Raw genomic sequence first — 19,474 nt, 5'->3', positions numbered from 1 at the left:
AATGAAAAAATCCACAATTGATTATAATGGCTGAAGAAGAGACTCCAAGGACCAAGGTTTTTTTTTTTTTTGAGGAACTTAATGAATCATAGTCATTTTTTTCCTAAATGGATTTGCAGCATAAAATAGAGGGTGTTTGGGGGCGCCTGGGTGGCTCAGTCAGTTAAGTATCTGCCTTTGGTTTAGGTCATGATCCTAGGACCCTGGGATCGAGCCCCATGTCAGGCTTTCCACTCAACGGGACGCTTTCTTCTCCCTCTCCCTCTGTGTGCTGCTCCCCATGCTTGTTCATGTTCCATCTCTCTCTCCATTTGTGTCAAATAAATAAATAGAATCTTTAAAAAAAAATAGAGAACGTTTGTACTACATGTTTGATAAGCCTGAAATCTGACATTAAGACAAAAGAAAAGAGGAAGGATGTAAGTTACAAAGTGAAATAGCTGTGATTGAATTTCAACATTGTATCAGATAATGTCTCTAGGCTAATGGAACACCTTACCTTATTTTCAATTGAGTTTTTATGGATTGAGGGTATAGAGGAAGGGGGTGAAGAAGGTAAGGAGGACAGAACAGAAGACTTGTTTGCCACAGCTGAGGAAGCAGGAAAATCATGTGAGGCTGGGGCAGGGGGTTGGTTTAGTAGAAGAGGTAAAGCCAAATTAGTAAACTGAGTGGTGCAAATGTAAAAGTGATTTTAAATTTAATGACTTTAGCTGGATGGTTTGTAAGACTGACAGCAGTGATGAAGTCTCATCCTGTCCTTGCCCTAATTACATTCCTCACCACAATGTCCATCTTGGTTATCACGGACTGACCTATCTATCCATTCATCCATCCACCCATCCATCCATCCATCTCCATGTTTAGTCTCCAAGTAAAATAGAGAATGCACAGAAGGATCATGCGGTATATGTACCAAAACCATCATATAGTTCTTTGCAGGGCCATTGGGAGCCACCCTTTTGATGTCAGATGAACTCTGCTTTGGAACTGTTGTTTTCCACTCAAATAAGCAATTCTTCCTGCCTTTCATCAGTTCCTTCCTTTAATAGGGGTGATTAACAAAAGTGTGATGACTGATGGAATAAATACATTTGATTGAACAATGAACACTTATGTGATTAATCCCCTTCCAAGGCCTTTTCCCCAGACCCCATACAATGGCCTCACCTCACCACTGCTTGCTGAAACACATCTGAAACTCCTCTTTTGAAGTCACCTTCAAACAGTGTGTCGGTTGGAGCTGATTATTTCTGGGGTGTCAGGGATCCTTCCTTTTATGGTCCTTTTTAATTTGAGGATCAGCTGGATGTCATGAGGGGACAATTAGGTGAAATCAAGAATTTCAGTGTGACATGAACATTTTTTACTTGCCAGAAGTTGAAGATGGTGAATATGATTTTAATGATTGATTCGCTTTATGCTGTTCAATATTGTTGCTAACATGAATAAAGCTATTGATAGACTGGAGTAAATCAGTCAAGAGGTGATATATTCCTGATGGAACTTTCCTGGAATAAACCTTATCCACTGAGGTTCTCCCTTTACCCTGATCATTAATCTTTTCTAACTTCTAGAGGCCACCTTGCATTCCTTGGCTTGTGACCCCCTCCTCCATCTTCAAAGCAAGCAGCAGTGTCTCCCCAAGTCTTACCCTGACTGTCCTGCTTTCTTCATTCACTTATGAGGGCCCTTATGACTACACTCAACCCACCTGGATAATCTAGGATATTCTGTTTCTTAAGACTCCTAATTTAATCACATCGGTAAATTCCCTTTTGCCATGTAAGGTAACAGATTTAGACGTTCAGCGATTAGGACATGGATATCTGGGCGGCCCCGGTGGCTCAGCAGTTTAGCACCTGCCTTCAGCCCAGGGCCTGATCCTGGAGACCCAGGATCAAGTCCCGCGTCGGGCTCCCTGCATGGAGCCTGCTTCTCCCTCTGCCTGTATCTCTGCCTCTCTCTCTCTCTCTGTCTCTATGAATAAATAAATAAAATCTTAAAAAAAAAAAAAAAAGGACATGGATATCTTTGTTTGTGTGTGTGTGTGTGTGGGGGGGGTGGTTTGCCCTATCCTATTCCTTCTATCACTCCAACCTCAGATTTTCTGTTTCTTCCTGGATTCCTTTACTTAATAATCCACAGCAGTAATAACCTAAGAGCCATCAACTCTGGGAGACACCACGAAATACTGGGGAAATTTAGCTTTAGTGTCTTGGTCTATAAGGTCTGTGCTCTTAGCCTTCGGCTCAGGCCTTTGATTTTACCTCTTTTCAGTTAATCTTCTTTTCCTTTTGGGGATCTCCATTTTTAAAGGCATTAAGAAAAGTAACAAATTTTCTGTACTAGAAGACAGGATGGCAGGGATTTTTGACAGATACAGTAACTGAAGTTTCAAAAGATTGAACAACTTGTCCAAACTAGGAGTGGTTGAACTGAGCTCAAATCTTTATTGGCTCTAAAGCTTCTTCTCTCTTTCTCTTCCTAACCTTGAGAGTTCACTTTTAAGGAAGAACATAAGAATTACTATATAAGCAGAGACTAAAGATCTAGTCTGATATTAGTAATAACAATAGAAACCTTTGAAAAATAACTTTCCACTCATAAATCAAACAGATTTAACTGCAAAATTAAGAAGCAGGAAACAAACTCCTCAATATTAAACATATTTAAATTTCTGGAGAAAGACAAATGGTATTATTTTTCTTCTATACCAGTGTTTTTCAAATTTCAATTCCTCTTTTTGATGAACATAAACATGTATACTCCACAATAACTCTGTCTGCTTGAGAGTCATGGCATCTTCTGTTCATTTCCAGCAATTGAGAGGGTATTGTCAACTTTTATTGTTTATATTCTGTACTTTGTATTTTGGAAATACACCTTTTCCCACTGAAATTATTAGATATTTTTTTTTCAAACTACTTAGTGAAGAATCTCTGCCCTTTCAGGGCTGAGATGTGTATTTCTGCATGATTCAGCCATGGTACAGTATGAAGGTTCTATGCTTGGCTCAAGTGTAAATATTTTGAGGGTTGACATTGTTTGCTCTCAGAAAATATAATTTACTGCTTCTGGAGTAAAAACAAAATTAATAAATGATACAGCACGCAAACTCATCTTGGCCTTATACTGCTTAGTGAGTTACATTTGAATGAATGAGAAACATATGGATGAAATGTCCCTTGTGGTTACTCCTGGACTCAGAGATGGATGGGGGTGGGGGGTGGGAATGTGCTTAACCAAACGCACCATATTTTTCTGACATCGTGTTTGAGAACGTATTTGGACCTATTCTCTGGAGCTAGTGGGAGACTGGTCTTTCTCTTCTGTCCCTAAAAGTACCTACTGGCAAGGTTGGTGGAAGTTCCCCTGTGTCTGAGTCTTTGGCTAGGTGTTGGGGATAGGATGGGATGGCTAGGTGTTAGAATGGGGTGGTGGCAGGATTCTCGAGGCATGATAGTAGTGAGTGTTGAGTTGGAATTGGACTTTATTTCTTCATTTTAATATGGAATTATGCTCAGACAGCTGTTCTGGAAAGTAGAGTTCTAATAAACCAGTGGGATAGAGGGACATTCTCAGAATCAGAAGACAATGAGGGAAACTCTGTAAGCCAAAGTTCTCACTAGGTGGAATGATTGATCAGTTGATTCTGCTGAAGATTGGGAATCTAGGTGGCAGGCCTTTGACATCATTTCAATGCTTTAGTGATAGAGGCAGGCCTCATGACTCTTTGCTTCAACCGAGGTTGATATTAAAGCTTTCATGCAATTCTCTCTCCTCTACACTTCACACCAAGCTAATCAAGGCAAGGGCTGTTACCTGACTTCAAAAGAAAGAAATTGCAGCTAGAGGAGAGAAATGATCCACCCAGCATTGTCTAACTAGTCACTTTCAGAGGTAGGCCCCCACACAGTTTCATCTGAGCCCCCATTCCCACGATTTTTGCTCTGCACCAGGCAAACAGTCACCCAGGTGGCCCCACTTAGCACTTAAGATGCTATGACTAAACCAACAGGAAGCATCCCTGTTTTCATCTCTGCTCTCCCCTGGGATAGTCACTCTGGTCCATTTCTTTCTTTCCCGTCTCTTTTTTTGCATGGTGAGTCACCTAATAATACCAGTCTCAGTGAATAGGTCAGTGTTTATAATCCACTTTATTCCAGCAGGAGGGATTTCAGGGTGAAAATCCCATGTAAGAAGGTGAACACAGGTACGTGGCTCAGAGCTAGATTTCTCTTAGAAGGACGGTGGCCTTCATCTGACATCTTTCCTTGGCTTCCCCCTGTTTTTCTCCAGCTGGTCACACTCACCTTCATAAACTCTGAGAGATCCTTTCTGCAGTGTGAGGATATTACTCTTCAGTTTCAGGTTACAAGAACCCCATGAAACCCCACAGCTGGTTACTGGCTTCTCCAACAGAGCTTCTGGCCAGAGCCTGCAGATCCTCTCCCCTGAATTAATGCATCCCGATTGGCCCAGGCTTCTTGTCTCTTTTAGTTTTCTGACATTTTAGTCTACTTCCTTGTTTGCTTTCTGTGACTCTTGCTTTTTGCTTTTGTTCTGGCTTTTCTGTGCTCTTCATTCTCAGGTGGTATCATACCTGGCCTTTCCTTAGTTCTAGTCACCTCTGCAGGTAAAATGGGCTTGGGCTTTAAAATTTTTCATCTGTAAGTGGACCTAAAGCATGGTGGGACAAAAGTGAGCCAACATTTAAAGTATCTGTCACTTTGTCATCATTTGAATGATAAGTGGATTTCTCCCCCCTCTTGCCATGAAAGAAAGTTGCAGAAGTTGAGTGGCACAGAATATGGTAGATCAGTGGTTCTCAACCAAGGGTGATTTTTGCACCCCCCCCCCACCCCTGAGACAATTAAATGGCAATGTCTGGAGACATTTTTGGTTGTCACAATGGGTAGGAAGGTGTGCTGACATCCAGTGGGTGGAAGCCAGGGGTGCTGCTGAATATCCTACATTGCACAGGTCAGCCCTTCACACGAAGAATCATCTAGCCTAGTATGTCAATAACGTTGAGGTTGAGAATCATTACCACAGATGATAAACAATAGACTTTGAGCTCAAAGATATATATGAATGCTGCTTTGACCTTTGTAATATTGGTGTCAATATATACTGATAATATATATTATATATAATATATACATTCATAACAAAATCAATATTATCATCAATAATATTTAATACAAAAACTTTAATGAACAACTTACTGTATACCAGGCAAATATATTAATGGGTTTAATAATCGCAATATCCCTTTTAAATATAATTACTTTTGTCATCCTTTTTTTAGGTATGATGAAAACAAGGCTCAGAGAGGTTGAGTCCCAAGTCATGTTCACTAGAATATGTGCCCGGACCTAATTCATATATCACCTTAGTTCTTGATGTCAGTAGAAAGAAGTTTGGGACAAAACGATCAGCAGGAGGCAGTCTAGGACTTCCAAGGAGACTATTAAAGTTCCCTCTTCAGTGTGATGGGGGAGAATCTGGGGTGATCAAATCTGCCCCTCACTCCTTGGTGAATTCTGGCCTCTTCTACCTGGATTTCCCCCTTCCTAAGGGCTGGTAGGGACTCTCCGGTTTGGGGGGCAAGTTGGAGATCCCCTGGTTGTTGTAGTAAGTCCTTTTGGAGGAACAGTTACTGTTAGGAGGGCCAGAAAGTGGAAGAATGGTAGACACAACCTGAGATAAGACAAAAAGGCTGTCATCAAAACAAGAGCATCTCTTCCCTTTTTTCTCTGGTGCAGGAGCTGGTTCTTGGAGGCCGTCCCACAGTATTGCACACAATGCTGGCAAGGCAGAGGACGATGGTATCTCCATTGGTTAATAAAAAGGAGTTGGGGAGGAGGGTGCACAGAGAGTTCCCAAGTCTTCGAATGCTTTCCTTCCCAGAAGTCGGTGACTCTCTAACGACCCATTCAGGAGGAGGAAAATCTGCCTGAGTGTATTTTTGCATGGGAGTACTTCCTGTGGCAGAAAGGCTCACATGGATCAGCAGCCTCTGTTCATTGTACACAGGCCTCTGGCCATCTGGACCACCCAGGGGCCAGTGTTTTCTTAGGGAGGGCAGGATGAAGGCGAGGGGATTGACACCACAGCCCCAAGGTAATTACCAGATGGCAAAACACTTGTTTGCGCTGGATGATTCAGAACAACCAGTCACCCCAGGAAAGCTAATCTGATTTCATCTTCAGCATCAAGCTTTTCCCCCTTCCAAGATGTGCTTTTCTCTTTCCCTTGACAGGCAGCAGCGAAGGCTCCTCTTAGGACTGGGAGACAATTGTCTGAATCAGAGCCACTGCCATTGCCGTCAACATCCATCCTGTCCTCTGGGGTGGTCCGGCCAGTCTGGGCTGTGATGTGCGCTCAGGGGGCCAGCACCTGGCTTCAGCAGGCAGCGGCTGCGTGACTGTGGGCTAGTTACCTACCTGTTCAGAACTTGACAAGACGGGGATGGTAATTCCTTCCTTAGAGAGTTCAAGAAAATACCTCATGTGAAGGGCCTGCCTCTGTGTCCACCCTCAATAGACCTTACCTTCTCTTCCATTATGGAGCCCCACTGGCCTTATTAGCAACCATCCAACACTTCCAGTTGAGACACCTCAAACGTCAGGGCATTTGAACTCAGCTGTTTCGAAAACTTACTGAATCCATTTATTAGTCTATCAGAATAGGTGTGCACGCGTGCATGTGTGTGTGCACGTGTGCAACGAACACTGTTCTTTCTGTACGTACTCCAGGGACCTCCAGCTCCTCCTCTGCCGCGCAGTCCACTGCCCTACCAGCCCAGAGTGGATTAAAAGAGGGGCATGGAGAGGACAGTTCCATGCACAGCACCTTGCTTGGAAGAATGGCTGAAGGGTTTTGTTTTACATTTTTAAGTTTTAATATTCTTCCCTTAAGGCTTCTGTTTTTTTTTTTTTTTCTTTTTTTAAGGCTTCTGTTTTACTCAGCTTTGGAACCCCTGCCATTTCTGCTTCTCCTTGTTAAAAAAAAATAAGAAAATAGGGCAGGCACCTAGGTATTAGGGAGATTTTGGCTGCAAATTGCAGATTGACACTCGGGTTCTCTGGCCTCCCCGGGCTCCACACCCGGGCTGCAAGCGCCTTCCCGGCCGCTGAGGCCTGGGCCAGCAGAGGGCACCAAAGCACAAGGCACCGGCGGCGCCTACGGGACCCAGCGCTTTGCTGGTTGGTTGTCTGCGGCACCAGCTGGGCCTTAGCCAGCTGACTTGGATCTAACCCTGTGTATCAGCCACCTATTCCCTTCTTCTCGCTGGTACTTCCTCTGATGGGTAAATCACTTAGGGGGCAGAATGGCAGAAGGCACATACGTTTTCGAGCAATGTCTTGAATCTCGTTCCTGATCTGTCAAAAAGGGGGTAAGGATCCTAGTGACCCTTTGCAGAGTGCTTATGTTACGCTCCACACTTTTTTTTTTTTTTAAAGATAGAAGCATTAAAAAAATTAATATTTATTACTTATTTTTAAATATTTTATTTGAATTCAATTTGCCAACATAATAGTATAACACCCTGTGCTCATCTCCTCACGTGCCCTCTTTGATGCCCATCACCCCGTTACCCTACACTGTGTTAAGGGTCTTCCTGCAGGAGGAGGTGGTGCCTGAGACGAGTCTCAGAGAATGAGTGGGAGTGAACTGATTTCAGCCAATTATTCTTGAAAAGGTGATAGAAATAAGTTTAGAAGTATTGCCTGGAGTCTATGAAACCCTTCACCTTTATTTAAAAAATATGACTTAACACTATTATAGAAAGAAATAAAACCTGTATGATTTCACCCCTGTGATTTAAACCTATATTATTACGATTTTTTGGTGTACTATTATTGGTTGTCATGCAACCTCGTACAGATTTCCAAGTAATTGCAAACACAAGGCTTACTGCATTTTATATCTTTTAAATTTAATATTTCAACATGTTAAATGAAGCATAGGGAGTAAAGTCATTGCCTCTCAGTGTGCTCTGGCTGAGTGTCTTGACTGTGCCCTTTATAAACCTAGGGAACTTGGCTGCATTATATAACTGCTCTGTGCCTCAGTTTCCCCACCCCCAAAACAGAGCTAACAATAGCAATTGTCTTCTAGAGTTGTTGCAAAAATTAAATAACACGTGTAGAATGTTGGTTCTTGACCAGGGGTGATTTTGCCTGTTAGGGGACATCTTTCGGATGTCAGGGGACATTTTTGGTCATCACAACCAGGGGCTGGAGGTGCTACAGGTACCTAGTGGGTAGAGGCCAGGAATACTGAACATTTTCTACAATGCCCAGGACTGTCCCTCACAGCAAAGAATGGCCCAAAATATCAGTAGCACCAACAACGAGAAATCTTGCTGTGGGTTGGGAAGCAGTGTCTCGTACATGGGAAATTCTTACTAGATTTTAGTTATTATTATTTCCTACAGCTTCCAAAGTGTCACCTGACATTCAAGGATGAGAGTGATGACAGCCAACCTCTCTACATTTCTTTCCTGTTTCTTCTTTATCTGAACCACAAACTCTAGGCAGCTGGGCCTGCTCACCGTGCTTTGACTGTGTCATGTCCATCTCTCAGCGTGGGTCTCAGTCCCTCTACCTGGACCTCCTCTCTTCTCAGCCATGGCAATTCCCATACTCCTCCCAGGGCTGTCTTCTCTGTGAAAGCCCTGTGGTGCTTTCTTGTGCCTGGGGCCCACACACTCCAATATGGCTTCATACATTTGGTCCTGCATGCAGGTTTTGTTCCCTTCGCTGGGCCACTCCAGAAGTTGTGTACTCTGGGCCAGGAGCTCAGTGTGCAAAGCCCTGAGTACACAGTGTTTAACAAGGTACAGGCCTATCTGAGAGGGGTGTGCACTATGGCGTGCTTCTTCTGGTGTGTTGTTTAGGTGCTCTTTAATCACCTGATGGGGGCTAGGAGGGGTCAAGCAATGAGTTCTGGAATCTGGCCCACTTGAGAAAGGTTCAATCTAGACTCTGATCTCATTAGCGCTGTGACCTGTTCAAATGACTGATCAAATGACATTCATTTATAATGAGTGTGATAAGAGGTATTTCAGGGTGTGTGTGTGGGGGGACGGGTTGGATACTTAGACATGGTGTAAAAAGTGTTAGCTCTTTTTACCCTTCTTGGCTGGTTTGCTTTACAACTGCCCATCTACTCACTTGTCTGAGGGCACTCCCTTAGCCCCCACCCCCATGAGAGCCACTCTCTGGGGTCCAGCCTTGTTCTAGTAAACATTCACCCTCTGACTCAGACTGCTGCTCAGTCTTTCTGTTTAGGTTGTACATCTGTGGTGTTGAGCCAGTGCTCTTAAGTAGAATTCCAGGAAAAGTGAAGCCCTCGATGGAGCTGTACTTGGCTGAGTCTGTGTGTTCCCTGCCCCCCCCTTCCATGTAGCGAAAGTACATTCTGATTCTGAGGAGATTCCTTCTGGGTTGTTTCCACACAGTTGGGGGTAGAAAGAGCATCCCCAATTGGGGAGATGCTTAATGTATAGCACAGATGACACGTGTTTTGACTTAGAGCATGTATTGTCTGCTTTGCCGAGTCAAAACCCATGCAAATGTTTCTGGTTAAGCTTTCATTAGGCTCTGCAAGGAATAGAGCTCAGTGAAAGAGGACAGAAAGGCACAATGTGCTGACACGCCAGAGGTGACAATGCTTTTATATCTGATTGTGGCATGGATGTTTATTAGGTGACTCCAGGCAAGTCACTTACTCTTTCTGGGCCTCTCAGAGGTAATTTAGTGTAAGAGTTAGAATTAGACCAGCCTGTATCTGCTGTGTGACCCTGGGCAAGTTACTTAATCTCTCTGAGCTTCAATTGTCTCCCTTGTAAATATGTTGCTATGGAAATAGCAACAACATGAAGGATGACAGGATTCCTGTAGGGATGAACTGAGATAAAGCTCAGAGAACTCTTAGCACAGCACAGTAGACACAGTGGGGGTTCCACTCACTCCCCTAGTCTACTCTGGAGGTCGCCTGCATACTGACAGCTTCCTGTCTTGGGAAGATGTTTAGTTCATATGTGTGGCAGTCTGGAAGGTTAGAGTGCCAAGGACTTACTATCCCAGGAGCAGTCATAGTGAGCAGGATTTGGTGGATAAGTACCTCAGTCTCCTCACCCCTCAGTGGGACAATCCTAAAATGCACTCCACAATTCCCTGGAGGTCCCCACTAGAATTGTGTCCCAGTTGCCCACAGTGCCTATTTGCTAATGTGCTGTTTTATTGGTTTGCCTCTGTTCCCTGTCTTGCTTTCCCAATCCTTCTCAATGTTCCCTGAGATCACATCTCAAAGGAACTATATGTCCAAATTACTGTCTCAGGCTCTGCTTTGGGGGAAGCCATAGGTCAGGGATGCCTATGCCCCATGCCTGCTGTTGGCGTTAAAATGTGGAAGCACTTGGAAAACATTCATACACCCTCTACATGTAAGTATTTTTTAAAAATTTTTATTTATTTATGATAGTCACAGAGAGAGAGAGAGGAGAGAGAGAGAGAGGCAGAGACATAGGCAGAGGGAGAAGCAGGCTCCATGCACCGGGAGCCCGATGTGGGATTCGATCCCGGGTCTCCAGGATCGCGCCCTGGGCCAAAGGCAGGCGCCAAACCGCTGCGCCACCCAGGGATCCCTACATGTAAGTATTAATTCCATTTCTGTGAAGTTAATATGGTGTTGTTATTATTTGATCAGTGACAGAGAGAAATGTCTATGTGACCTGTGATAGGCTCATTGCAGCAGGTGGGACAGTTGTAGCATGGCTCCCTGTTGGAGGCCTAAACTGAACATGCATGGACCTTGCAGATGTGAAGGTTATGGCTGAGCTTCAAGAGTGCTTGGGATATATGGTTACTTTGACTATTTTGATTTAAAAAAACTCTCTTATGATAGTATATATAATATTTTTTTTATATGGAGGGTAAAATAGCTAACAAGTGATTTTTAAGAGTTCATAAAAAATGAGAACAGGAATAAGGGGTATATGTGTGAACATGGCTGATTACAAGTGTCCACAAATTCTTCTCCCATGGCAAAGCAGGATCTAATTCTCCCTCCCTCGGGTTTACACTGGCCTTTCTGACTATAGCCAAGAGAATGTGCAGAAGTGGTGCTATGTCACTTCAGACACTAGGTTAGGAAGCATGAAGCTTCCAAACGTGTTTATTGGAACACTTACTCTAGGACACTATCAGCTTTTATGCTGAGAGATCCTCAAACCACATGGAGAGGCCACATGGGGTTGCTCTGGTTGACAGTCTTAAGTGAGTTCTCAGCCTACTGCCAGCATCAACTGCCAGCCATGTGAGTGACATATTTTGGGCATCAGCCTTCAGATAGTTGTAGCCCCAGTCAAATTCAAATTGTGAAGTAGGTGAGATCTCTAGCCAGAACCCCCAGAGGGGCTCTATCAGAATTCTAGATTCACAAAATCATGAGCATGGTAAAATGGTTGCTTTGAGCCACTGAGTGTTGGGATAATTTGTCATGCAATGGTAGGTAACCAGATGGGGAAGAATGAATGAAGAGTAGAGTAACATCATAGGAATATTTAATACATGTAAGTTAACTTATAAATTTTTAATTTATGTAAGTTATATTTTTGTAGTACATGAATGTGTGTGTGTGTGTGTGTGAGAAATTTAAAAATGTGGACAATTCCATTTTTCATACTGTCAATGAACACATGACATGGAGTAAGGATAACATGAGTGTTGTCAATCTTATTAGTGATTTGATTTTCCATCCTTCTATATTGGATAGGATTTTGTCATTTAGAGTTGTATATTTTCACACAGTATGGCCCTATAAGCAAGCTGGCTCTTTCATCTGGCATTCAAACAAGGAAATAATAAAATATGTTCTTAAATTAAAGGAAATATGGTGGTATCAGTGTTTTTGGGAAATGGTATGCTAATTTGGAGGACAGATATCCTTCAAAGGGAATTCCAATTTGAAATTCTAGCTTCATGATCTGAGTTCAAAGTACTCTTTGGCTTAGATTTGACTTGCTGGGTTTATTGTTCTTTGTACCATAGCACCAAAATGGTGTCTTCACAGAATAGTTGTTTGATAAGTATTGGTTGATGAAATGACTTTTGGATTCTAGGAAGAGCCCGGTAAGAATATCCATAGTGACAGTGTTGGTTCATTGCCAGTATTCTCATTACTGTTAATTGCAGTAGGGAATTTGATGCCTCCTCCATTCTAATGACTTTCACTTAAAATAGGATTTTTCTATACTCGAGAAAACTCCGATCAATGGGGGAATAACTACTGAAGACAGGGAAATATTATGGAAGAGTAAAATCGTGTAGAGTTCAACTAAGATGCTTATTTGAACCTTCAAAGTAAGGCTATAGGATGCAGGCATCATCTTGACTCTCCTAGAGCTAACAATTTAGTTAGGAAGGCAGACAGTGAACAAGTATTTATAAATGTGATGAGTCTTATCCAAAGTGGTGCTATGGGAGCATAGAGCCAGAGATTTAACTTTACCTGGGTAGTAAGGGAAAGCTGCTCTCAAGAAATGATTCTGGAAGATGAGAAGATACTGGCCAGGTGAAGGGAGATCAATGAGTGCATTTCAGGCAGGGAACAGTATGTGTGCAATCTACATCAAGGGATGGCAAACCTTTTCTGCAAAAAGCCAGGTAGTAAGTAAGATAGTATTTTAGGCTTTGTGGGCCATATGGTCTCTGTTGTAGCTACTCTGCCATTAAGGCACAAAAGCCATAAAAAAACCTGTTTTAAAAAGGTGTGCTTGTGTCTATGTTCCAATGCAACTTTATTTACAAAAAATAGCTGGTTGGCCAGATTTGGTCTGAGGGCCACACCAATTCCTAATATGACCCTATGTTTTATAGATGAGATAAGAGCACAAAGCTGGTAATCAGGAGACCTAAAATTCAAATCCAGTTCATTTTGACTCCAAAGCCTATGTTCCTTGAAGTCTAGTATGTATCTCCTTTCCAAAATGTTCCCAAAGGTTCCCAGAGCAACAGAGCTATGTAACTGTTGATCATAAAAATGCCTGGCACATTGTGCTACTGTGCTGACCACAGTGGCTTGATAGGGATGGCTAAATGGTCAGGGTTAAGTACTCTTCAGATTCTATACAGATTATTCAATATATATTTATCTTGATATAAATATTATTTTCATTCATTGGTAGTGACTAATTTTAGCTCTGTTATGGTTTGCTGTCCTATCAGTAAATCACACAATCCAGCCATTATCCCAAGCCTTCGGAGAATCAAGTGTTTTTTCTGGCACGGCTCTTTATCTGATGTTAGTACTATTGTGAAAATACTCTCGGAAGTCATGGTATTTATAGACATCTTGTTCCTTTGGTGGATGTCTGGGAAAGATCAGAATGTGTAGGGCTGGCATTGTTGGAGTCTTTTGTTCCACATTAATAGTTTACTTTGATGACATTCTCTAAGGAGTTGTAGGCATTTTATCTCATATGGTCAAGGTTATTTGGTTTATAGCATTCTAAAATTGATTTTCATTCATGTTTAGACAGTTATCTATAGGAGCACCCAGCTCTTTGGATATTAAGCTGTAAATGTTTCAACATGCATCTCTGGGGTTGAGTGAATGGGAAGACTTTGGATAGGAGTTGTCAGTGCTGTGGTAGGGCTTCCTGCTTCAGTTGGAGGGTGGACCAAGTAACTACTGCTGTCACTTCACACCCTAGGGACAGGGTGGTGATGGGGTCAGTTTGGAAGTGACCTAGACACTTCTCTGTCTTTCTGAGTTCCTTCATTCATTCCATGAATATTTGCTGAGGGGTGTCTGGGTGGTTAAGTGTCTGCCTTTGGCTTAGGTCATAATCCCAGGGTCCTGGGGTTGAGCCCTGCATTGGGCTCCTTGCTCAGTGGGGAGTCTGCTTTTCCCTCTGCCCTTCCCCTTGCTCCTGCTTTCTTTCTGTCACTTGCTCTCTCTCTCTCTCAAATAAATAAAATATCTTTAAACAAAACCAAAAACAAATATTTGTTGAAACCGTGTGTGTCTGGCAGTGTGCAAGGTTATTGAGCAAAAAGAAAGCTCCTGATGGAGCTTATAGTCTAGTGGGGAAGGGAGTGATGTCAAATAGTCCTATCAATGAATGATATTTGCAGACTGAGATGAGTCCTTTGAAAGAAAGAAATGCAGTACTGAAAGCCAGTCTGTCTCAGATGCGGTAGTCAGGGAAGTTTTCCTGGGTTGGAGCTGCTTAGGCTGGATTTAATGGGTAAAAGAGGTTAAAGGTAGAAGAATATGGGATAATAGAACAGAAATGTCTAGAAAAAAAAGGAAGTAATGAGCAAAGACTCCATGCAAAAAATTAAAAGGAAGTGGGTGGGCTCAAAACATGTCTCCCTGCTCCTAGGGTGAATTACCACTGGAAAGCCTATCTCCTTGCTCCTTGCCAGCATCCGCTGGGCAAGGATCCAGTCAAACCACATGAGGATTTGTTGGCCTAGTTCATCCATTCATTACATTGCTTATGCTCCCAGATGATGCCAATATTCACGAGAAGTTTGTGAAACATTCTTCTGCCTGGTAGGGGCTTAGAGCTTAGAGCCTTGACTGATGAAAGGCCTCCTAAGAGCTTGCATTGAGCATGGGTATGGGCTGCAGGATGGCATGCACACAGCAAATTGAAGGTGGCTTCTGGAAGACTGTTTGAGTCACTCTTGAGGTTGGAGGGGCTGGGAAGAAAGTTAGGAATACTGACAAGAATGCAGTTTTAAGGTAAAGGGTGCGAGGTCAAGACTACTAAAATTTGACAAGCCAGAGAGAGTGGCTGCATCCATATTTTAGAGGGTGGTTTTGGTCCTTGGCAGGGGTTAGAGGAGGTGGGGAAATATTAGAGTCAAGTATAAAGGCTAGATTTTAATTATAATCAGATTTTTCTTAGAAGAAAACAAAGCTCGAGTGTCTCAGTAAGTTAAGTGTCTGACTCTTGGTTTTGGCTCAGGTCATGATCTTGGGGTCATGAGATTGAGCCTCACATTGGGCCCCATGCTCAGCATAGAGTCTGTTGGAGATTCTCTCCCTCTCCTTCTGCCCTCCCCTATCCCAACTCTTAAATAAATAAATAAATTTTAAAAAATCTTAAAAGAAGGAAATAAAACTTTCTTAATCTCTTCAATTCCTCTTGGCTCTATCTACCAGTTGGTCAACTGGTAGATAATTCCACCAAGGGTTCTAGTTGAATAATTCAGCCCCATTAACAGCTGTCATTTGATCCCACAATGGTTTTACCTGTAACAGCCCCTCCCTTCTCCCTTACATTTCCCAAGTCATCAAACATTTGTGAATTTCTATTTCCTATTCCCTCTTCTTTTCCCATCTGTGTTACTGGCTTTGAAACATTGGTTGTGTTTTGCTCTCCTCCTCTTTCTCAAATGGGGACTTCTTTAGTCTGATTTCCAAAAAAAGAAAAAAAAAGAAAAAAAAAAACACAACGCAGCTGAAAGTGTCTTGAGCAGTGGCTAGAACATCATCTGTGCTCAATAACTATCAGCTTGCATTCCCTGGAGTTGGGTTGATTCAATGCTCATTCCCTGTCTTTACTCATTCCCTGTGGACCTTTCTCCTTCCTGTGATTGTCATCCTTGCCCCATGCTGCTCGTCCTCCACAAGTGTTCATGCTGACTGTGGGCTGTCTGCTGGATTCTCCACTAGGCTGGTGCCCACTTCACGAAAGCTGCAGCAAGATTAAAGCCAAGGCATTTACAGATGGAAGGAATCTTCTGTGCTGCTTATCCTTTGTTTAGAGATACGGAAAACAAGGGCTACAGAAGAGAAAGTACTTGGCCAGGTATGTACAATCAGGTAGTGGCAGAGCCAGGTGAGCACCTCCATCTCTGTATAGCTCCTATTCCATGTGTAACTGTCCTGTCCATTAGTTTGATTGTTTGGTTTTTGCTGTGGTGAGTCTAGATGAGTTTACACTTCCTGTTGCTGCCCCTGTTGTATATATGAGCTGGTTTCATTACCCACCCTCCTCCCCCTTCCCTACCTCCTTCCCTTTTTCTCCTGTTTCCCCTCCTTCTCCTTTGAACAGCATGTATATTGGACATGAATCCATAAGACATTGTGCTTGTCGCTATGGGGATGGACAGGGAAGGACAAGGTAGGCTACTTGTCCTTAAAGAGCTTGAGGTTTCCAGGGCAAAATAGCAGCACCAATAACATAATAAAAATAATGATAAAGATAACTGCTAATATTGAGCACTTCGTGGTGTCAGTCATCAAGCTAAGGGCTGCAGATATACTGATTTATTTAGACTTGACCACAACCCTCTGAGGCAGGGACTATTATTTCCCTATCACATAGATGAGGGAATTTGAGACAAAGGAAGGTTAAGGATATTTCCCAAGGTCAAGGACACAGAGAAAGGAAGTTGTGGCAAAAAGATAGGTACCTGAGAGGATGAGGGAAGGAAGGGTAGAGTGCCTGCATGTTACTTCCCCAGGCCACCCTGCGTGTTGGCAAGTGGACTCTCCAGTCTCCAAGCTGCTGCAACCTCAGGAAAAAAAAGAGAGAGAGAAGAAAACTGAAGCTCCAGAGAGACTCAGCAGGGCTTGAGGAGAGCTCTCCTCTCCTCTTCACCAGCCTTCTTACAGGGGGATTTGGAAGGCTGGGAGTTTAAAGTTGTAGCCATTTACAACCTTTGATGATTATTTGGGGGAATCTGAGCAGGTTTAATTAATCAGCCTAAGGAATTTGCCCCAGTGCCTTGGTGGCAGGTCCATCGGAGGTGTGTGGAAGCTTTCCTAGGTCAGGGGCCACCAGCCCTATGACTGGGATCACCCTCCAGGATCTAGAGTCTATCCTGGACCTCGATCTCCTTGGGGAGGCCCCATGGCTATTATGCTAACATCACCTTTGCTATTTCTCAGGATTTCTTTTACCTTCTGTGACCCCCTCCCCAGCCTCGTGTTATGGTAAAGATCCCCAACCCTCCCCTGTGGTTTTTCCTCCAGCTCTGCCCAGCCAGGCCATTCTGAGAAGCTTGGTTTGGAAATGGAAGACATACAGCATCTTTTTCCAATAGAGTCAGGCTGTCTATATGTGAGCCAAAAAATGTACGTACATCTTGGGGCTTTATAGGATTAAATATGTTTTGGCAAATACTCTAAATACAAAGAGAGGTTGGAATAAAGGCAATCTAACAGGCTTTTAGGTTTCTATCATGTTCCCTTCCTGCAGAATGGGTGATCATTTCAAGATGGGTTATTTTGTTCAGTGCATCTTTAAGGAAACAAAGTCACTATTATTCATAAACAACCAGAATGAGAAACAACCATTATAATCAAGACACACACACATGTATTGGGAAATGTGCTTTCCTTCTTCCTTCCTTTTCTTTGCTCTACAATGATGGCTGTTCCTGGTCTTCATTCATTATATATAAACAGGGTTAACACATTTTGGCATCTGTACCCTGTTTACAACCCAACGTTCTTGTCCAGCCCTTGAATGCTGCTGTGTGGTTTCTGCTGGGCTGCCTTCAAGTGATGAAAACAGGAGGAATCATGGGTAGTGGGATGAATGGGGGTGGAGGGTGGGGGTTGTTTGTTTCTTTGGGTGGTGCCTCTCTTGGGGCATTTTGTCAGAGAGCCCTTCTCTTCAAGGCCACATTGCAAAGTTTAAAGTGATAAATAGCCCTACCCATCACAAAGAATGAGAAAGTTTTGATCAGTGAGCTCAGTGAAGCGAGTGGCCAGTGGCTCGGGCGGGGCTGTCCACGCCAGGAGGTCATAGCACTCCGAGTTAGCATGCAATCACCCTGCCCAGGGACCCGCACAGTGAGACCAGGCAGGGTGCCTGAGACTGGTAGAGACGAAGCCCACAGGGGAAGGGTCCAAGAGGGAGTCAGTCTTGGACAATTATCCTTTTCCTTTAAAGCGATAATCATTCTCTCTTCTGTGTATTCTACTTTTCCTTGCTACTGGATCTTTCTCGTCAGCATTTGAACGTACTCAGATTTCTCTGCTTTTTGAAAAAGTAAGCCTCCTCCTAGCCCCCATTCTCCTTTGTCACCTGCCTCTCTCTCCCTTCATCATCAACTTGGTGAAAGAATTCTCTAACTGGCTTTGGACATTTTTCTAATGTTCCCCCCTTGTACATTTACTCCAGGCTGCCTCTCCTCCAAAACACCAACAAGGCTTGGTGTGTTCAGAGTCATTAGCACAAGGGTCTGCCTCTGAGTCCTGAGCTCACAGGCCCCCTTAGCCTCAGTACATGCTGCTGCCCACACTCTATGGGAGTGTTTTCTTCCTCTGTCACCCCTGTGACCAGCCCCCTCTTCTTTTTCACCACCTCTGAGACCAAGGCACAGTGTCTTTTGGTGGCTCATCTTGCAAACTTAGGCCTCAAAGGCTGGTATTTTTCCAGGTTTTGTCGTGGGCTCTTTTCTGTGGTATGCACTCTGCCCTGGTGGTGACCGCTTCCCCTGACGGTGTTAGTTGACAGACTTGTATATCTACCTTTCTTCCCAAGCACTTGGTTGTCTCATAGGAAATTCCAATTTAGGGTATCGGAGCGATACTCATCTTCCCACTCCAGTTAGTCTGTTCTTCCCACTGTCTCTTTAGCAGTAAATGCCATCCCTATTTTTGTTTCCCCAAGAAGAAATCTGAATTGGTCTTTTGACTTTCCCTTCCACACACACTCTTTCATCAAGTTCTATTAATTTTACTTTTTATTATGTCTAAAATCTGAACACTTCCCCTGATCTTTACTGCTCCTATTCCAGGTGAGGCTCATTCTTCTGCATTAGGGTACCTCTAATGGGTTTCCCTAGCCCTTCAAATGGAGGCAATGGAGGTCTTTCTAGAATGTAAATCTGATAATATTACTAAGGCCTGTTATAACATGGTCTTTTTTTTTAAACCTTTCCTAACCACTTCTGCCTCCTGCTGTACTACTAGGCAGCTACTAAACATCTTTAATTTCCTTACCCAGTTTTCAGACTTCACTTGTAAACCTCTGAACATGCTGATCCCAGGAATATTCTTCCTCCCTCTCTCTTGACTCATTCCTACCCACCCATTCTTTAGTGTTACACTTGGATGATTGTGCTTAGGTGTCCTATTCCTCTGGGAAGCCTCACCTTTACTCATTAGGCAGGGTCAAGTGCCTCCCTTCTGGTCACTTTGGGTACACTTCTACAGTGAACGCCCCCAATCTATTCACATCTCTCTGTCTTCAGGCCCTGGGTGTCCTGTCTCCAGGCAGTGTCCTCTCACATTGGCTCTGCACTTGGCCATGTGAGACAACGGCAAGTGTCACACCAGTTAAAGACTTGAAAAAAGAATGCTTGCACTTGGGGGTTTGTTCTCTTCTGCTGCCTACACCATCACTGCATGATAGTTCTTTCCTGGACAGACCTTTTCTGATGCCAATATAAATCAGGTCTTCTGGCACAAGGTCTCATGGGAC

The sequence above is a fragment of the Canis lupus genome, chromosome 13 (assembly GCF_011100685.1).
Source record: "Canis lupus familiaris isolate Mischka breed German Shepherd chromosome 13, alternate assembly UU_Cfam_GSD_1.0, whole genome shotgun sequence".
In the NCBI taxonomy this organism is placed as follows: Eukaryota; Metazoa; Chordata; class Mammalia; order Carnivora; family Canidae; genus Canis; species Canis lupus.
Note: the sequence above shows the minus strand (reverse complement) of the source record.